Below are 19,257 nucleotides of genomic sequence, written 5' to 3' on the forward strand. Positions count from 1 at the left end.
TCGTATGAGCTATCAACTATCGGATATATCTGTTTGCTCGCTTATTTATCTATTTCTCGATTCTTAATTCTTCTAAGAAACGTTTGAATCACGCTCTTGTCTCGACGAACAGAAAGCTACTCTCAGCTAGTCTGATATACGTTTCGACGAAATCCGCGGCAAGATATTGGAACGAAAAATCGTGCGTATCGGCCACGATTATCTCATTTTTTGTCAGCGATAGGCAAGTACGACTGTACTGCGAAAATGTCCGAAAGAACGTAGCAGGGTTTAATAACGACCTGTTTGTGTATTTTCGAAAGGATTGGAATTTTACAAGTAGGCCTTATCGTGCGGCTCTCCGCCGCTCCGAAGAAATACGTAACCGCATCGATAACCTTTCGCGTAGAACTTCGGCCGGTCGTTCCGAGACGACACGACTTTTCAGAAAATCTTACGCGTGCCCTTGGAAATTTCTCAACCGCGAAAGTAACGAAAACGAAAAAGGAAAGAGATTCGTCTTCTGATTCGTAGCAGAGAGGGGGGAAAAAATGCGAAGATAAGAGCGAGAGCAATTTGTCGGCAGATAAGAGCAAGACGCGTTTACTGGAAGGAACGAAGGCGAAGCCGAAGTGAAAATAGGAGACGGGCAGACGCTGGCGTGCGAAACGAACGAAAAGAACAATCCAGAAGCTCGTGGAACGGCTCTCGGTCGGATTTCTTCCGTTCTAGGCCAGCACCGATTCTCTTTGCTGATCGCACAATGCGCTTCACGATGGTAAACCACTGCGAATATCAATATTTCTCTTACCAACGATACGCTTATCGTACGTGTGGTTTTTAAACGTTACATCTTGGTTGGAAGATCCGAGCTGCAAGACACGAAGTAACACGCGTTGAAGCTACAAGTGGTTCTTCTCTGGTATTATGGGATCCGTAGAGGGGATGATTTTTGCAGCAAAGTTTTCCATTTTACGTTAGACGACGAGGAAAATATCGTGTTCGATAAATGTATTACGACGCGAATATGTTTGTCGTTGATTGAATTGATCGAAGCTCGCTGCAAGTTAACTAGGGCACCGTCTATCTGTACAGGAATTTCATAAACCGGAACCGCGTGTACTTCAAATTCCGAAGAAACGGAGAAACTATCGAGTCGATTCGAACACCATAGAAGAAAAACGTGCCAAAGGATAGTGTTTCGATACGAAATACTGGAGAACGAAAAACACGGTACCGTTAGGTAAAGAAATATAAATCTCTTGAAAATATTAAGACAAGCAACGGTTTAACGATATCTTCGATATTTTGATATTATAGCGAGCAATGTTTTTCAACGTGCGGAACAATTTTGTGAAAGATACAGCGTACGACTTGTGTTTTTCTCTTTTTCTCGCTTTGTTTTTGCCTTTGGTCCGGCTAAAAATCAATATCTCGACGAAAACACGTTTTTAATTTGTTCGTTCACCGTGGTAAGTATCGCTGCAGGTTCTCATGAGAACCAGATCGTTTCCGCTTATTTCTCAACGTATCCGGGCTCCCAGTTACATCACACGTCGTTATCGCTTTACCCAATGCGAAGACAAAATATTGCTGGGATAAGTTGCACGCTATCCAACGTGTGAGAGAGGATGGGGACGATAATCGATGAGATACGACGACGCTAATCGCGTACGCAGAAAGACGAGGTACTTCTTTGCTCTCTTTCTCTCCACGATAAGCGCCACGTTCTTTTACCTTCGAGCCGTTGCCACCGCTTCCGGTTATTGGACGGTGACCAACTGTTCTCCTCGAGTACCACGAAGTCACTGCCAAATTGATTTTTTCCCCAACCATGGCAATTTTCAGCATGGGCCACGAACACACGCGATCGTTTCGTTTAACCATGCTGCTTTCTTCTCCTCGCTTCTTCCTCGCGTTTCCGCTTTAAACATTTGCCACCCTCTTTCCCTTTGCTTTTCGAACGCTCCATTCGTAAGAAGATATTGGGTTGGCAACTAAGTGATTGCGGATTTTGTCATTAGGTGGTACCGACAATATCCGCAATCACTTAGTTGCCAATCCAACAAAAGCAAAGTCGCGTGGGATATTCAAATCAATTTAAAAAACTATCCGTGTTTCGATAATATCTATCGAAATAGAAGATCCAACTGCAGGAGAAGAGGCGAGGTATGTTTGATGCGGTTTTCGACTTGCTAAAAAGTCGACAGAGCCAAGCAAGAACTCGTGGTCGTGTTCAGCAAGACCACATGGATACACAGAATTTTCAACGAGTTGTATATGCAAAGCGAGAAAAAATATTGTATTAAGTTACGCTTCATCGAGTCACACGAACTCGCAATCGCGCGTGTGTACACGTTCGCACACGAACGCGTGCCTTCAGCGAGATCCACTAAAGCGAGCGTTAGTCAAGTGCACTCGACGATTACTAGGCGACATACTCCACTGATCTTCATAGCCGTCTTTGCCTCGAGTCAAAGACTGCCGCTGAACGATACCGAAAAACCTTTCTATATATCTACCTTTTCTTTGTCTATCGTGGAAATCGGTCCGATTCGTCCTGGATTTCAAGAAAGAACGACAAGTATTTTTGGCCGGTTCGATCGTCTTGCCATGCGATTTCGCGACGACAGTCGACGGTGTCACGGCTAAAATAGCGAGCAACGCTAAAAATTGAACGATTCCATGTCGATCGATTAAAGAGGATAAATTCCAAAGGGTACGAAGGTCGAGACCAATATCGTTCATCCGGAGCAACGTTGTTGGCCTGACCATTCGTCTGTTCGTCGGATTCTCGCCTTTTTTATCTCTCTCTCTCTGCCTGCCTTTGGTACACGTAGAGAGTTGGACGCAGCAGCAACCTTTTAAAAAGCGAAACATCGCTACCTTCGAAATGGGCAATTTTAGCCGGGAAAAGGTTTTTTTGACCCGACTACTTTCGGACCCTGTTTTTTACTCGAAATACGAGTCCGTGGACCTTGTCGAAACTGAAAAGAACGGCAAGATAGAGAAAATGAAAAAATACAAACGCAGAAACTTTTTTAATCCTTACTTGGCCAACTGAAACGCTTACCGAAGTTCGACGTTTTAATATTCAAAAAGCTTTTGCATAAATTTTGTAAAGATATCCGTGCAATGAGGTAACGTTGCGACCGTAGCGTATAATATCCAACATTACCGCGATACTTCGCTAAAGAAGAAAACGTCGTTGCACATTAGGGTTAAGAGGACTTTAGAACATATTTTTCGTGAAAGACGGCTCCGAGTGGAGCGTAAGTAACAATAACGCCGAGAGGCAATTGGAATCGATCGGCCAAGGGACAATTACGAAAATAAAGCGTCGAACACAACGGCATCGGCTGTAAACTGGGGCTCGCGTCGGTGAAATCTTGGTAGAGTTGGTCGGAGACATCCGCAGGCCCGCGACGCGAGGCTTACGCTACTGAAAAGAGACTTCTGGATTCTCAGAGCGTGCCTGGTAAATAATAATACGTCGTTGCTAATGGAAACCTACTTCGCGTTGGCTTCTCCAGAGTAGGTTTCGCGAAAGGGAGAAGTGTGTCATGCACAAAAGCCTTTTCCAAATCGTCTTAAAGCTTTGTCACTATTATCATAATGATGTCAGATGCCTCTTTTTCTTTCTTTTCTCTCCTTTTTTTTTTTTTTTTTTTTTTTTTTTATTACGAAGGAACAAAGAGAGTTCTATTTTAGAAGCATCATAATTGCATTTCCATCGTGAGAAGAAGGATGCGGCATAACCAAAGCGAATGTTCGACCCTTGCTGCGTTCCTTGGGTCGTTCTCGATCGAATCACTTTCATTCGATATCGCTGGAAAATTTCTCGAATTTCGGGAAAATATGAAAACATCTCGCTCTCGCGCCGTAGACTTTCTTAATCCCGTTGTTCTCGTTTCCTCTGTGAGTCTCCCTTAATCGCGTTGTCCATACGACGAGATTGCGAGATTTAGAAAAAAGCGAAGTTGACCACGAGAGGCACGCGTAACATCCATTTTCAGTCGCGTAGATCCGAGGAGAACAACAGGATTAACAGCCACGCGTTGAAAGCTTTCCTTTCGATCGAAACGAAAGCGAGATCGAGATGGAAAAAATTCGAGGATCGCGACAAACTTACCCCGGCTACGCTATCGCGATCTATGATAAAATAATAATTACGAATTCTACGGGAGGAGGATGGGTGTAAGAAAGTTTGAGAAAGCTGGAAAGTTCATCGAGAGACTCGGAAAAATCTCAGTAATTACTGGTTTTCCGGCGTAGACGTCGGCAGACATTTGGGAGAAAGTTTTGGGAAGAGCGGGGAATTGGATTTTCGGATGGAAGCGTGCTCGCAGACACAATGAGATCAGTTGGTTCAATTAAGTAGAAGGATACTGTCGTTGAACGGGGCTACATAGCAGAGTCTACACGAACCTGGAGCTCCGAAGAGAAGACCATTCCCCTCCGACGCCTCCTCCTCGGCTAGTCGGGTCCCGAGTCGGCGTAGACACAACCGGTTTCCGCGGTGTTCACCCGCTTTTTGAGAAAAAATTGAACCAGTTTGTAAAACGAAAAAAGCTCTCCCCACCAGCCGCGTAGACGCCCCTCCTCTATCCCTTTACTCGGATTGCCGCGGAGACTCATGGGAACCGAAGCGATTCCAAGCGTCCCGGAATCCGATGCGCATCAAATGAAAAAGCCTCCAACGTTGCCAAGATTTTGACCCCCTCTCTCTTTTCCCGCTTCATCCTTCGTTTCTGCGCCTCTCCCACGACCGAAAGAAAGAGAGAAAGAAACTAAAACCACCTTTCGCCTTTTTTCCCTCCGATTTTTTCGTACGCGCCACGAACGAAGCACCGCGGCAGAAAAAATGCGCCGCACGAAAAAACCGCGAAGGTGTTGCTCTGTGTGACGCGGCGGTACCAAAATGTCGGAGCAGCCTGGTAGACGTGCGAGTGCGTAAGACGCGAAAACGCGAAGGCTTACGCGGCCTATCGTGAAACACACCGCGGTCCTGAATACGTTCTAGGGAAGAGCGTGGTTGCAACGTAGGCCGCCTCGAGGCTTCCTGGCAGGGACTATTGATTTTCGAATTGGTTCAAAATTTCCATAATACCACGACGGCTGAGAGGGTACGCCGAAGCGCGGTTTCGGGTAGAGGGGGGTGAGTGGAGAAGGAGGAACAGAGACAGCGACGGGCAGGAGAAACAGACGGGGGCCGGAGGAGAGAAAACAGAGAAAGAGAAGAGAGACGTGTACGGCGAGTACAGTCGTACACTGTTATAGATAGAAGGAGAGACCGATGCAGGGAAAACCATGAGGGGAAGAGAGATATAGAGAACGAGAGGGAGAGATAGAACGAAAGAAGGGGAGGAAGAAGAAGGGTGGAAGCCGAATGCACGTCAGAGGGTGAGTCGCCACGGCCTCGGACGGTTTCGAACTTGGCAAAGTTCAGCGGCTCAAAAGAGACACCCCGCACCCACTCCACCCTTTCGAGAGCACCCCACCATGATTCACCCTTCCTCCTTCTTCCCCTGCACCGTTTCTCGCTTCTCCTAGGCTTCTCTCGCCCGTCGGCCAACTTCATTCCTGCACCAACCCCCGCGCACCAACAATTCCCCCACAAACGAACCGAGCATCTCGCGCGCACGTGTACACGTATACGTGTACTATACGTGAGTGTACATGTGCACATCGTCACATACACAAACGCGTTCCCCTTCCTATCTGCACCCTCCTCTGTCATTTGCCGAGCACCTCCGCACAACACGCCGCGCGCTTTCCTCTATGTGTCCGTGTAACAACGATACCGACGACGTGAACGACCGCTCGTTCCTCGTTCCTCGTTGCGTTACATCGTGCTAACGATACCACCGGCAAGGGTATTACCCTCCTTGTCCCGTTCAGCATCGCTTTCCAGAAGGAACGGTGTTTAATGCGTTATCCGAACATCTCGCCCCGGAGACATTCTCTCTCTCTCTTTCTTTCTCTTTCTCTTCCCCCGCAGCTTTTTCTTTTTTTTTTTGCTCGTCTCTTCTTCTTCTTCTCTAGTCGCGCGCTTTTTGTCCTGCCTGCAACTTTTGCCTTCGACCTGTGCACACGCTTTCAGGACTCATCGTACGATTACCAAGAAATACGCGATTACCGTCTAATTATCCTAGGGGCAGTAAAGCGTACCAATTACAGGATCGAACTACGGTTTCGCTTACCACTCTGTGTCTCGTATATTGAAACACGCGATGCGATTCGACGAAGCTGCCGAGAATCGAAAAACAAACGTGAGCTTTCAAGAATAAAAGCAGAAGCTTCGTTGCTAGTCCGCGCAAAAAAATTTAATCTCTTTCCATTGACGTGGATCGAGGCAACGGATCGGCATTTCTGAAAATTCTCCATACGGATTCTCGTAATTTGCGCGCGAGCGAGATCAAAAGCGCTTCGGCAGAATTCTTGGAGGCCACGAGGCTCGCACAGAGAAGAAGAGAGAAAGCATTGTTGGCCACCGTACCGCGGACAGAATGACGTACGACCAGACGTTGCATTCCTCTCTTTTTACGAATTCCTCCCCCTTTTCCTCCTGCCGCTGTTTCTTCGCTCGGATCCTGCTGCTCCCTTCGCGACAAAGATAAAAAACGAAGAAGAAGAAGAAGAGAAAGACAGAAACAAAATCCTTAAGAAAAAAAAAAGATATGATAAAGAAATAAAAAGACGGAGAGATGTAAAAAAGGGAGAGAGTGCAGACGAAAAAAGTCGAGTAAGAGAGGATGGAAAGAGGGAAGAAAAAGGTTAGAGTTTCGACTCTGTCCATGGACTCTCGAGTCTTTTTTTTTTTTTTTCGAGATAGGGCAGCGAGCCGGTCGTTCGACGGCTACGGGCAGGATCCACTTGAAAAGTGCGCGGTAACTCCGGCAAAAGGGGCATGAATCGTCGAGCGTGCCGTGACATGACCTGTCCTAACTGGACGAATCTCGTACCGTGCACGGCTACCGTGCTCTCTTCTGCACGATCACACTTCGCTCGGGTTACTTCGTTCTACCTCTTCTCTTCGGCCACTTCTCCCACCGAGCCTCGCCTCCGCATCCCTTCTTAACGACGCGTGTTTCGCCAACCGGACCAGCTTTACGCTTAAAACTGTATCCGTATCTCGCCTTCCTTTTGCTTCCTTTATCCCTACTACGGCCAAGTGAAATTGAGCACTAGTTCGCGTTGTAAATGGTTCAGACGCGGCTGACCCCGATGCAGCGCTATGCGATTCTAGATGCCTGTTTTTCGACAAGCAGATCGACCAAACTACTTCAACGATGAATTTAGGATTAGAAGGTTGTTTGCGTGGAATCGTGCGGCACGTACGAAAAGTCGGCGATTCCTTGGAAACCGTGGCGGTATAGTTTGTAATATAGGTCCGAAGGAAAGTTTCGAAAGATTCGCGGTAGTACATTAAATATGTAAGAATGTAGTTGAGAAAAAATGACTGTAGCTTTCCCATGGCGAAATCTACCGGGTAACCTTACATTCCTAGATAATTGAAATAGTATCTTTGTAATCGCGTTATAGGTACGAAAAATTTGCAATTCTTTGGAAATTGCTGCTGCAATTTGTAATACAAAATCGAAGGAAAGTTTGTAAAGTTTCACGGATCTTTAAGCGTATTAAACACGTGAAAAAGTAGTTCAGACATAAATGACCCTAATATACGGTTCTAACTTTAGGATTCCCGCTAGAGCCTTTTATCGATTGCCGTCAAGTTTCTTATAATCGCGACGTTGTTCCCTAGGTTTTTGTCTATCGTTTGCACGAGGAAAAAATCTTGCCAGTGTTTCTCGAAATTTTACTGTCCGCTAGAGTAACGGATATTACCTGTAACGCGCGTCTTGCAGCGCATTAACGATCAGACGAGTTGGCAAATTTGCTCGGCAACGACAACGCGTTAACGAGAGGGTCGAGCTAGGCACGTAAATACTTTTCAAGCTCATTAAGTGCACACTGAGAGAGTATGACAATTTTCGCGCTGCTTCTCCACCGGCTATCATCCGTGCAAAAACACACTTACGTTTCAACGTTCACGAGGATTGCCGAGAGCTCGGTGAATTTCAAATTAGATAAAAACCGTAATTCAAAAACCGTTTATAACCACCTACTGATATATTATAAACGCGATTAAAAACACCCTTTCTTTTTGTATTCCTCTTACGAGTAATTATACGCCCTTTTTACGTTTAAAACACTTTGTCAGACGATTTCCTTTAACGCCAGTTTGTACCTATCAAGGTACAAATTAAAATGTTTATAGTACGCAATTGAAAATTACTCGAATCGTTAAAGATTCATACAGCCTAATCTATAAAATTTTTCTGAAGGATTAGGACGCTATAAAATTAACGACAAAGCTAAAACGTAAGAGTAGGAGAGAAGTTGAGATAGATGTGAAAAATTGAATAAACGGAAACAAACATAAATCTAGAAAATTTCAACGAAAAATTACGAGTTGCTTGTTCAAAGAACTCTGGTAATTCTAGCGTCAAAATGAAATACTAGAAAATAATTACACTCGTTAGTGGAAATAACAAGTTCTCAAAATGACCCGACTACGATAAAAAAAGAAAAGGAAAAAAGAGAAAAGGGAGAAACAGGTACAATACCAGCGATGGAGGAAAAGTAAGAACCGATTTGTTAACGAGGTTTCTCGAGGTAATTAACTGGAGGAGGATGCGTACGGGACATATAGGTTTAGTGTGCGAATTAGCCGCATCAACATAATTACAGAACACGCATGCCGTCGTTTATACTTACCGATTGTAATTATAACACATAGAACAAATTGAAGTTTGCTTAACGGTCTAGCCTGCCGACCGACAGTAAATTCAACGACAAGTTAACGTTCCCATGTAGCGCAAAAACTGAACGGCATGTAAACGCCGAATCGATAAATCTATTACGATAAGAGGACGTGTTACAACTTCACCGTTACTCATACGCAACACACACACACACACGCACATGTACACACATGAACAAATGCAACAGGACACGCATACACGCATACAATAACGAGTAGAAAAACTTCCGTTAGCTTCCTAACCGGGCAAGTAAAAGGAACGATAGTCCGGCGTGCAGCTTTTTAATTTCCCATTTTCCCGCGGTCGATACACCAAGTTTTTTGCATTTTTTTACATTTTCTTAGCGATCTATCGTGCGAAAGTAAGAAGCACCGTTGCTCGATTTTGCGTCGGTGATTTCGACTCTGGGAACGAAATCACGATTCCTATCAAATTCTTTAGCAAATATAATTGCCATCCTGATACTTTTCCACCTACGCAATCTTTTCCTTTGTTCTCCTGCCAATTTCTGCAGGCTACTCTAATTCTCTTTTCGCGGCTTTACTTTAATTAATTAATTAGTTAATTATAATTAACGAATGCAAACGATACCGAGCTGACGTTGATCAATATAGATTACCATAGAGGCGCGTGGACTCAGAGACGATTCCAGTTAGCACCAGCCAGTCTCGACAGCAGACATTAAAGCGTAGTTCTGGTCGAGCAATTTCACTTTTGTCGGTAGCCGAATTACTCTATCCCTTTAAACGTAGCGCGACGAGAAAGAGAAAAGCTTGGAAAGTCGGTCGCAGTCGCGAGGTTGAAAAGGGACCAGGAGAGCCTGCCTTCTTTCTGTGACTCGACGTCAGCTCGAAATCCAGTTTCTTCGTAAAGAAAGAGAAAGAGCCGGAAATTTTCTCAAGCTCGAAGGCTATCCTGTTTTTTGTTCCACGGAATCTTCGAGCTGGTGCAGAGGGGAGAGAGGGAGGGAGGGAGGGAGGGAGGGTATCGTTTGATCGTAGAGGATTTACTCCCGTGACTGAAACAGCGGAGGATATCGCAAAAAGAGCAAAGAAAAGGGGCAAGAATCGAGCACGGTCCACAGGTAGACGCATCGAAATCGAGAGGGGTTGACTGGAATCGAAAGAAACGCACGCACGGTCGGGTTAAAACCGTGGCAGCGAGGTCGCGAAGGCTCGTCGACGACGACCCACTGCCACCCTGTGCGACCGGAGAGCCCACGAGCTCGATTCGAAATCCGAGGAAAAGAAGAAGCCGAGAATCGAACAGGCGAACAGAGGAAGAAAGAGGGAGCGAGAGAAAGAGAGATAAAGAGAGAGAAAGAAAGGAAAAGATATCGAAGAGTAGTAAGGGCTCCTCGTCGTCCTCCCACTCTAAGATCCCGGCTTAGCGACCGGAAAATAAGAATAAAAAGCCCCACGGGATGAGAGGAATTAAAAAACCATAAAAGTACGGTCTACGCCAATGCGATTGGAAACGTTGCGATATAATGTGCGACGTTCCAATAATATCGCCCCGTCCTTGTACTTATTTCGTTTTCTCTCAAGAACAGGGGAAAATTTCAATCTAGAGGCGTGTATATTTTTTGCTGGCAATTTGCAAGTTCGATCGTCTCCCTTGTTGGAAACGACGACAACTACGACGACGACGACGACGAGGACGACCACGACTACGATTACGACGATATGACGAAGAGGAGAAGACCGAGATTATCCGACGAGAGTAATTTCGTTTGGCGATTAAAATTGAAACGGTGATTGCGTGGGCGGAAGACGCGCGGAAAGTTACGCTGAAAAATTCGATATTTAACGTAGGTATAATATTAACAGTTTTCCAATAAGTGGACAAAAATATCGAGAAAGTATCGGACCGAAGGGAAACTACAATGTATTTACCATGGCTCGGTTCCGAGCAGCGTGTTCCAAACGATGCAACGAATATACGCGGTGCTTTCAATTAACACAAATTTCACACGAGAGCGTCTCGTTCGACTAGTGGCTTCGAAGCACTGGCCAGCGTATCAAGATTCACCGGGCAATTTATTTTGCTGCTATGCGAATGCGAATGACCGGCAGAAGCTCGTGAACACGAGTATCATCAATGTTAAGAGCATCTTAACACAGACTGATGAGAATACGAGGTTAGTTGTATGCAGCTGTCACTGTACTCGATTCGTCGTGTATCGTCGTACGTAGTAGCGTGGAGGCCAGTTACGGTGCAAAAGTCTGGTGGTTTCATTATGCGTGAGACAGAGCGGATACGACTCGTACCAGGGACTGTACTTCGGCGAGACGCGTTTAACCAGTAGGGCTATTTCGAATATTCGTTAAAAAGTATCTCTCGTGCGACTCGACTCTCCTCCATTCAACTCGGTTCAATTCGACTCGGTTCGACTCGGCTCGATTTATGTACGACGATGGAACTAAAAGTCGAAGGGGAAGGAAAAGAGAACAGGCAGACGTACGGACACGAAGTCCTGATCACCGAGATAAAAACGATAAAAACAATTTACGCGAAATGCGAATATAAAGAACGTTCCCCCCGGCGCGTGCATTTACAATTATCGTCGCGATCGCAAACGAGATTCCAGCACGTTTCGGAGCGATCGATCGGAGCGCCGTTCCGACCAGCTCTAGTTACTTTTAACCGTGTGTTCTCGGCGAACGAATGTAATGAAAGAACAAGAAACGGCCGACTAGAAGCGAAAGGAACACACGAAGGGAAGAGCAAAAGCGTAGAAAGAGAAAGAGAAACAAAGACCGGGGCAGCCATGAGCGAGAAATACGAAGGATTGGAAAGGAAAAGAGAAGAAGATGGAATAAAATGGTGAGCCGGCAGAGTGTGGAGTCGTGACGAGGAGGTGAAACAACGTTGGCCTAGGAGAGAAGTTAGAGATGGCAATGTAACAGGCTCTCTATTCGCGCGTAAGCACCGCCGACATACGTGTTTGATCGCGATACACACGGCCAAAAGAGTAGGAAGCCCGTGTGCACACAAATTCCGGGGCTCGTCTGGATCCGACTAGTCGACTGCACGTTTTTCGAAATATAGGAAAGTTATGAAATATCGTGAGCGCCGTGAAACTTTTAATGCGAGGTCCGGTGGCTTGGTCGTCCCCTTCCCCCCTTCTTCCCATTCTCGCTCTCCTCGACAGCCTCTATATAGAATACACCTGGCCGTATAAGCGAGGCTCCTACTACCCCTAGTGTGGCATGGGGTGGCGCGGGTAACTTTTTTATTAAAAAAGTTTTTCGAAATAAAAATCAGACGTTGTCCTGGTGGGGATAGACACGCGGCCCCTTACACGTACACCCACGCTTACTCAAGAATATACAGTAGGCAGGGCCTTCTTCGTCGCGCAACTTTCTGCTCCTATGCACGGACTCGCATTAAGCACACGCATCTGCTCGTAACTCACGATCGTTTATTCATCGCGGGCAGGCGGACGAGGGGTTAGGCTTAAAGAAACATTGTCGAGGGCTATATAGTTTTCGTATTACATCGCTCGGTACACCGAAAAGTCATAGGACTTTGAACCGATGCGATCACGTTCGCGTTTCTCTTATTTCGTTATACCTATAGAAGGGAAGACGAGAAAGGCAGACGTTTCTCTTGGAAATAGATCTGGCCTTTATCGGGCGCTCTCGGCATTTATCCTTGGCGCACAACGCCAAAGTGGAGGAGAAGTCGGCCTGTGTCTTCGGCTGTGGTAACGTTTCTCTGCCATGTAAATAACATTTTTTCCCCGATAGTCGATGCCCGAAACAAACAATCCACTCAACGAGTCCGGCCAGCGAAACATCCGGGGGCACCTCCTCCCTTTTGATATGGGTCAACCAAAACCGCGGCACCGCTAGCCCCCGTGAGGCTTCGCGGCCCCATCCCTCCGTATATCGGCTGTTCGCCGACGAATCCACCGGTGTTCCCTCGCTCGCGCGCACACTGTACATACATACAGACCACGTAGAAACGATCGCTCGCTTGTGCACGTGTACATGTACAGAGAGAGAATGATAGAGTGAGAGAAAGAAAGAGAGAGAGAGGGAGAGAGAGAGAGAGAGAAAGCGAGAACGAGAGCGCAGGCAAGGAGAGGACGAGAGCGTGCGTACAATCAGAGAAACTGCGAAAGCGACGGCGTCGTGGCGGAGGGTACGAACCAGCCAGGAGGAGACCGAGGAGCAAGAGGCGGAGGCGGAGAAGGAGGATGAAGAGTACGGAGCAGGAGACGGAGGAGAAAGAGGCGGAGGAGGCAGAAAAGCGGAGGTGGCTCGTTCGGGGGATCTTTATCAAAGTCAACGCACGCCGGTCACCATGGCAACGAAATTGGATTTTTTTTTCGAAGTTTTTTCGGCCCTTCTCGCCGGCGCCCATTCCCGAAGGGGGCGAGAGAGGAGATGGAGGCTCGACGGAGGAGATGGCGGTGGCAGAGGCGGCGGTGGCAGCGGCGGCGGCAGCGGCGGCGGCGGCGGCGGCGGCGGCGCAGTGGCGGCAGTGGCGGAGCAGGCAGAGGGAAAAGTGGTAGGAGAGATCGGAGGAAAAGAGAAAAGGGGAAAGAGAGCTAGAAAGAGAGAAAGAGTATCGAGAAGGTCGGGGAGGCTCTGACGAACGGCGACCGGGGAAGCCAATAATTCGAATTGAGAACAGCCAATGGCCGTGCATCTGATTTTTTGTCGTATCATCGTCGAGGTCGTCCGCCCTCTCCCTAGCCCCCGCATTGCTCCCCCACCCCCGCCCCCCTTCCGCCCGTCGCGGCCGCGCGACGAAAGGGGCCGCTCTGCCTCGCTTTTTGTAAAATCTCCCATCTTCCACCATTGCCTCTCTCCACCACCACACACACTACCACCATCACCTCTGTCCTTCTCCGTCTTCTCCTCCACCTCCACCTATCTCCTCCGCCTCCACCTCCGTGTCGTTCTAACTCTTCGTTGTCCTGGACTCTCTCCTATGGTGTTTTGTTGGATATATATATATATGTATATATGTGTATATATATACACATATATATACACCATAGGATACGTGCGCATCGGTCGGAGGTGTCCCGTCGATGTACAGTGGCGAAAAGGCTCGAGTACGATACACTGACTCTGACAGGAGGAAACGTTACACTAATCGGCCGGGATGTCTCTTCGATTTAGCTATTTCGTCCGAGTCAATTTCGTCAAAGGGGGCAAACTTTTTCAACCTGACTCCGAACAAACGCTTTTCTTCCGATCCTTTCCTTTGTATAGCACAACCTAGAATTCGACAGGAGCTCTTCCCTCTGTCGAACGCCAGTGGCATGTGTATACAAAAACTATATTTTCATCGTCTAGAAATCTCTTGAAATTTCATACAACACCCTTGTTCGCGATTTCTCGCATCCCAGCTTAATAACACAATTTCTCGGTATCGAGTGAACTAGAAACTCGGAAAAAGTAAAATCGCGGTAACTAAAAGCTTCGATACTAACCCTTTGACAGCAAAGACAACATACTCGAGTAACCCGGAGCGAGGCAAGTACGAGCCTGAGAGGAGGAATTACAACCTTCGGTGGTCGTTATAAGACTGAATCGAATACATACGTATGTAAGTACATTGTGGCGCATCTACAGGAATCGTCGTAAATAGGCAGGGAGAGACGAGGAGGAACCATTCGAAAACAGCGATCTGTATTTAACCGTGTGAACTTTCATTACGATTTCAATGACGTCCAAGGTAACAAGACTTGGATCGGTCCAAATATAAATGGCCCGCGATATTATAAAAATATAATGATCCGCGAGGGATTGGCCCGTTTCCGTGTGCCGAAGATACACGGACTAGGCCACGTCCTTCGTCAGACGAGGTTGCTTTCGGGTTAATCCGGTCTCCTCGCTAAAAGCAAGCAAGCGAGACGCGAGCGTGGTTGTCCTTTTCAGAATCTCGCGGGTATCACGTACCCGAGCAAGCCACATACACACTCCCGCCCCCTGCTGTTCCCTCCTCTTCCTCTTGCCGCCCCTTCCTGGGCCAGTGTAGCGGCGCGAGTTGAAAGCTCGAGAGCGGGAAAGAGTACGGGAACTTCCGGTGGAACGATCCAACGAGTCAGGCATTCCGCGGCGGCAAAGTTCGAGCTGGTCGGGCCCGAGGCTCGCTCTTAATGACGCCAGAATCAACGGCGGAAGTGTGCTTTAGAGTTCTCGAGCACGACTCGAAGCGATCGAGTCGAACGAGATCGTTGTTTGCCCTGTGAAGCCGTTTCGTAAACAGCTGCCCGATACTGGTTCGCGATGTTCGCGTTCTCTAGAGCCTGCTCGAGCGGCTTCTTCGGCGAAATGAATTTTAAAAAGGGGGACGACCGTTTAAGTCGACGTTAGAACCGTTTGAACCGAACAGATTTCTGGAAAAAGAAGGGAAAACGATTGCCGTAGAAGTGTAATTGGACGAGAAACGATTTTAAGCGAAGCGAACGCGCAGCTCGAGTCGGGTTATCGTGAAAGAAAGATATACGCTATTGATCGGTGTTAACAACCGGAAGTAATACGATACGCTATTGACACGTTATAAATAAGAAGGGGGCAAGGTAGCGGCGCGCGTGGTTCGCGGAGCTTTTGCATCGTGGCCGGCAATACGATTACGCGCTGGCTCTCGACCGTTTTTTAAATTATACCGTAAATTACACGGCATCGCGTGAGTATCCTAAAGTATTTAATAAGCATGCATACACGTTTGTTTATGCGCCGGGGAACCTCCCCCCTCTTCTTCCACTCTGTTTCGCCGCAGCACTATCGATCCAGAAAAATCCTGTGAACCGAAACGCGGAAACGCGTACATGCAATGACCGATGATCGCATGCCGCAAAAACGCGGCCTGCGAGGATTCCGTTCGATATTTTATGAATCATGGACCGCCAGGCATCGCGCGACATCCTCGCCGCGTTATTCGTGTCAACCATCTGCACGAGTATGTATATATACGTTGTACAACGTCTGATGTTATTTCGTAGTCATCACAGTCATCGTTGTAATCGTGTTCTGTAACTATAGTTGGCAGATGATGTGCCAAGAATCGACTTTTTACCACTTTTACATCTTTTATGTTAAATATGTTTGTTTGCTGTCTTTGCTTATAATCCCACGACGTATACAACAACAATTAAACAAATGGAAAAGGACAAGAGAAACGCGGACGAAACCTATAAATAACTTGATCACTCGTTGCACATGCTTGTCTTATTCGTTGCTATACTTATCATAAGAAAATTAACGATTATTAGAAAACATGGTATAATCGAGCGTTTGCTCGACGTTAATGTAGGTAATCCCAACGACATAGAAGGGTTTTTCCCAAGAGTGATATTGGCTGGTTCGAGCACAACCAGCCGGATTTCCAAAGAATCGGTCGCGTCGTTAAAATGCAACAGGTTTTCGAGACCGGCCGGATGGATCCGAGTTCTCAATCCGGCAGAGCATTCCTCTAGAGAGCAAGGCCTCTCTTCTCCCTTTGCGCGCCAAGACTCCGAATGACCCGTGCCTTTTACAATTTTACTTCGAGTTCGCTACGCTTAATGAGAATAACAACGATGGCCGTCAAACGCCACCCAGAATAGAAGCGTTCCAATTTAGTTCTCGCAACCTTTCCCACTGTCCTAGAAATCCATACGTTCCTCGTACTTTTCGCGTTACGTAACATTTTCGTTTCCCACGATACTTTTGCAATTTTTGTTAACGCCGACGACTTCGTGTCGTTTGTTACTTTCGGACCACGATGTATTCCAATTGTACACGATCGTCGCTAACAGGTCATAAAATCCTGGCAGCGGTATGCGAGATACAATGACCTAGCACTTCTGCTGGCAGACGGTCTGCGAACAATCGACGATGGAATAAAAGGTGTTGCACGATTTCGCTAAGCAAGAAAATCGATCGGCAAAGATAAACTACGTTAAAAATTACCGATTGTTGAAATAACAAGCATACGTTTTACACAACTTTTCCTGGTGGTCAATCGTCTCGCTCCTTTTCATCTATCATAACCGGACGTATCGTATACGAAGGAAGAAAAATACTCGGTCGATATTATTATTCATGAGCTTTTACCATGAACTCTTGCCACCAATTACCATGTATAATTGGAATCAATTATCGATATGCATTGTTAATCCCATTGTATTCCAGCATACGTACATAGTGCATAACGCATGTGATCATTAATCTATCTTCGCTAAATATCCTATATCGCGTGTGATTCCGGCATTAATTCACAATCGAAGTGAAATCTATCAAAAACACTGGCCAATAGTAGATCTCGGTCCTTAATATTGTTTCGTAGTAAATGGAATTTCAAATGTTTCGGTGGAATAAGATTCTATTCCACTGACGAATTATAGGAAGGACATATAACACATTTATCAAAAAGTTTCCTCATGTTCCCTATAGTTTCGAAGACAGCGTCAGAGAAACGAATCTCTGAGAGCGAGGGAAAATGAAATTTAAAACTGCTTGGCTAAAAAGATATCCTCGTCCCTTTATCTGATATTCATTGTATAAACGCGTAGAACTTTCATCGAAATCAGCGTAGCGGATGTTCCTTGGTAAATCCTTTGAATAAATCTGGTCACGTGACTAGTTATCAGTCCACAGCATCGACGGGGAAGAGAAAAATCGAATCCTCGACCAATCGATTCGCACAGCTGGTTTTCCACAGCGTGCACGTACGCATGGAGAGATAGAATAAACGAGTTCCGGGCGTGTGTGAGCGTGCATGTGTGTATGGGCCACGTACCACGCGGCCAAGCAATGGGAATGACGCTCTCTCGAGTGCTACTGATACTACTGAATGAACTTTGACACCGCCTCTACTCGTATGACTAATACGAATTTACTGTGCGATCCACTGTGTTACTAAGCTTTTTTGTTCTTCCTATGTGTCACTTACGTTGACTCATGAAAATATTTAGACAATTATTATAGAAAACTTCTATGTCCATATCATACATAAAAGAATTCGGAATATCATTAGGCACTGTAAAGAGAAACGTAAGATTTCAAATCAATTTGAAAATGTACGTGAAACTTACAATTTCTTTAGACGGTTGCTTAGTAAAGCATTATAAGATGTACTAATAACAGACGAAATTTCAGAATATTTCGTACAACACGCGTAGATACATTCTATGCTGCTATCGATAATTCGTTTCGTTCAAATAATAAATTTATCATCAACTAACAGCAACTAATTTACTAGACAGTAAGCGCGGTTCGATGCTACGAATCGATCGATCGGTCGGAAATCGTGTATCGCCGAATCAATTCAACAGTTAGGCAAGATTGGTAGAGCAGCAGCACCGTATGATGTTCTGTGCGATCGCAACGAGCGTACGCGTAGCGTAGGTTCAAACGCACGTGTGTAAGTCTGTCAGCTCGCCCCTTCCAACGACGTCGCTCTCCCTCCTTTCACGGCTCTGACGAAACTCTCGACTCTATTGGTCCGGCCCTTATCCTTCCCCGCGCTGCCGCAGACGACTCATTCCATTCAGTCACCCGTACGAATTCGACGCTACCACGTTACGACCATGCCGCGTGCTCTCTTTCCTTTCTCACTCTCGCGCCTCGTTTCGCTTTCTTTTCCCTCTACAGTAGTTACATCTATCCCTCTCGCTTGTTGTGTTGTTCGTGGCTCTGCCTCGATCTTTCCGCCGTGCTGCCTCGATGCCACGCTCTCTGTCTCGCCGCGCGGCACACACAACAGCAACGTGCGTCGCGGAAACGTTCGCACAGTTTCTAACCTGACCTACGCGTCGCACGGCCAGGGGCGAGAGATCCCGGTGCAATGTCATCCTGTTAAGAAGTTCGCGTTTTCTTCGAACACCCATGAATTCGTTTTAACCCGGAGAAATTGAAAATATCGCGAGAAGGTTTCGTAGCTGGCGATATCATACGGTGGAAATATGTTTTTAATTTCAATTGGTTCTTATGAAAACGGCAATTAAAAATAAATATCACATATTACGTACGTTGTTCCGTCGAAGTCGCCTGTCAAAGCTGTACGATACTTCCTAGCTGTGAGAATGATCGATGACTCGTAGTCCTCGAGTCCGGAAGTGAATCACTCTGCAGTTGTTGCTTGTATCACGCGGCACAAATTTGATTCGAACTACAGACGGTCTCGACACACTTGGCACAACTCTTCGAAACTTTCTACGAAAGCACGCGCGCAAAAAATGTTGGCGTTTGAATGGTTGCTACTCGTGAATCTGTGAGCGCGGGTCCGAATGCGATCGCCGATCGAACGGCGAAAATTAACCAGCACAAACGCGAGGGGACGCGGGTTTGAAAAAAAATGTTTCCAACGGTATCAATGAAAGTCACCAGCAGAGAGCAGGCGCGTACAGAAAAAACAGAGATAACAATATACGATTTCCGCCGAGTCAGCGGCAAGATACGCTGCAAAACATAGTGTTCAAGTTAAAATAGTCGACTATAGTCTC

At 46.5% G+C, this 19,257-nt stretch overlaps 1 protein-coding gene across 5 annotated transcripts in view; it reads right to left on the minus strand.

Moving 5' to 3' along the window:
- LOC117216814 overlaps window positions 1-19,257 on the minus strand; it is a 75,723-nt gene that overhangs the window by 38,927 nt on the left and 17,539 nt on the right. The window contains exon 2 of one of the 5 annotated variants that reach the window (XM_033463866.1): window positions 18,784-18,967. The exons of 3 other annotated variants lie outside the window; for them this stretch is intronic. The gene's annotated coding sequence lies outside the window, so the exon portion shown is untranslated. Of the gene's footprint in view, window positions 1-4,407; window positions 4,745-18,783; window positions 18,968-19,257 lie in introns of those variants that run through there. One more of the 5 variants, XM_033463867.1, reaches the window with a different exon arrangement.

The sequence above is a fragment of the Bombus bifarius genome, unplaced genomic scaffold (genome assembly GCF_011952205.1).
Source record: "Bombus bifarius isolate JDL3187 unplaced genomic scaffold, Bbif_JDL3187 scf7180000007973, whole genome shotgun sequence".
Taxonomy (NCBI): Eukaryota; Metazoa; Arthropoda; class Insecta; order Hymenoptera; family Apidae; genus Bombus; species Bombus bifarius.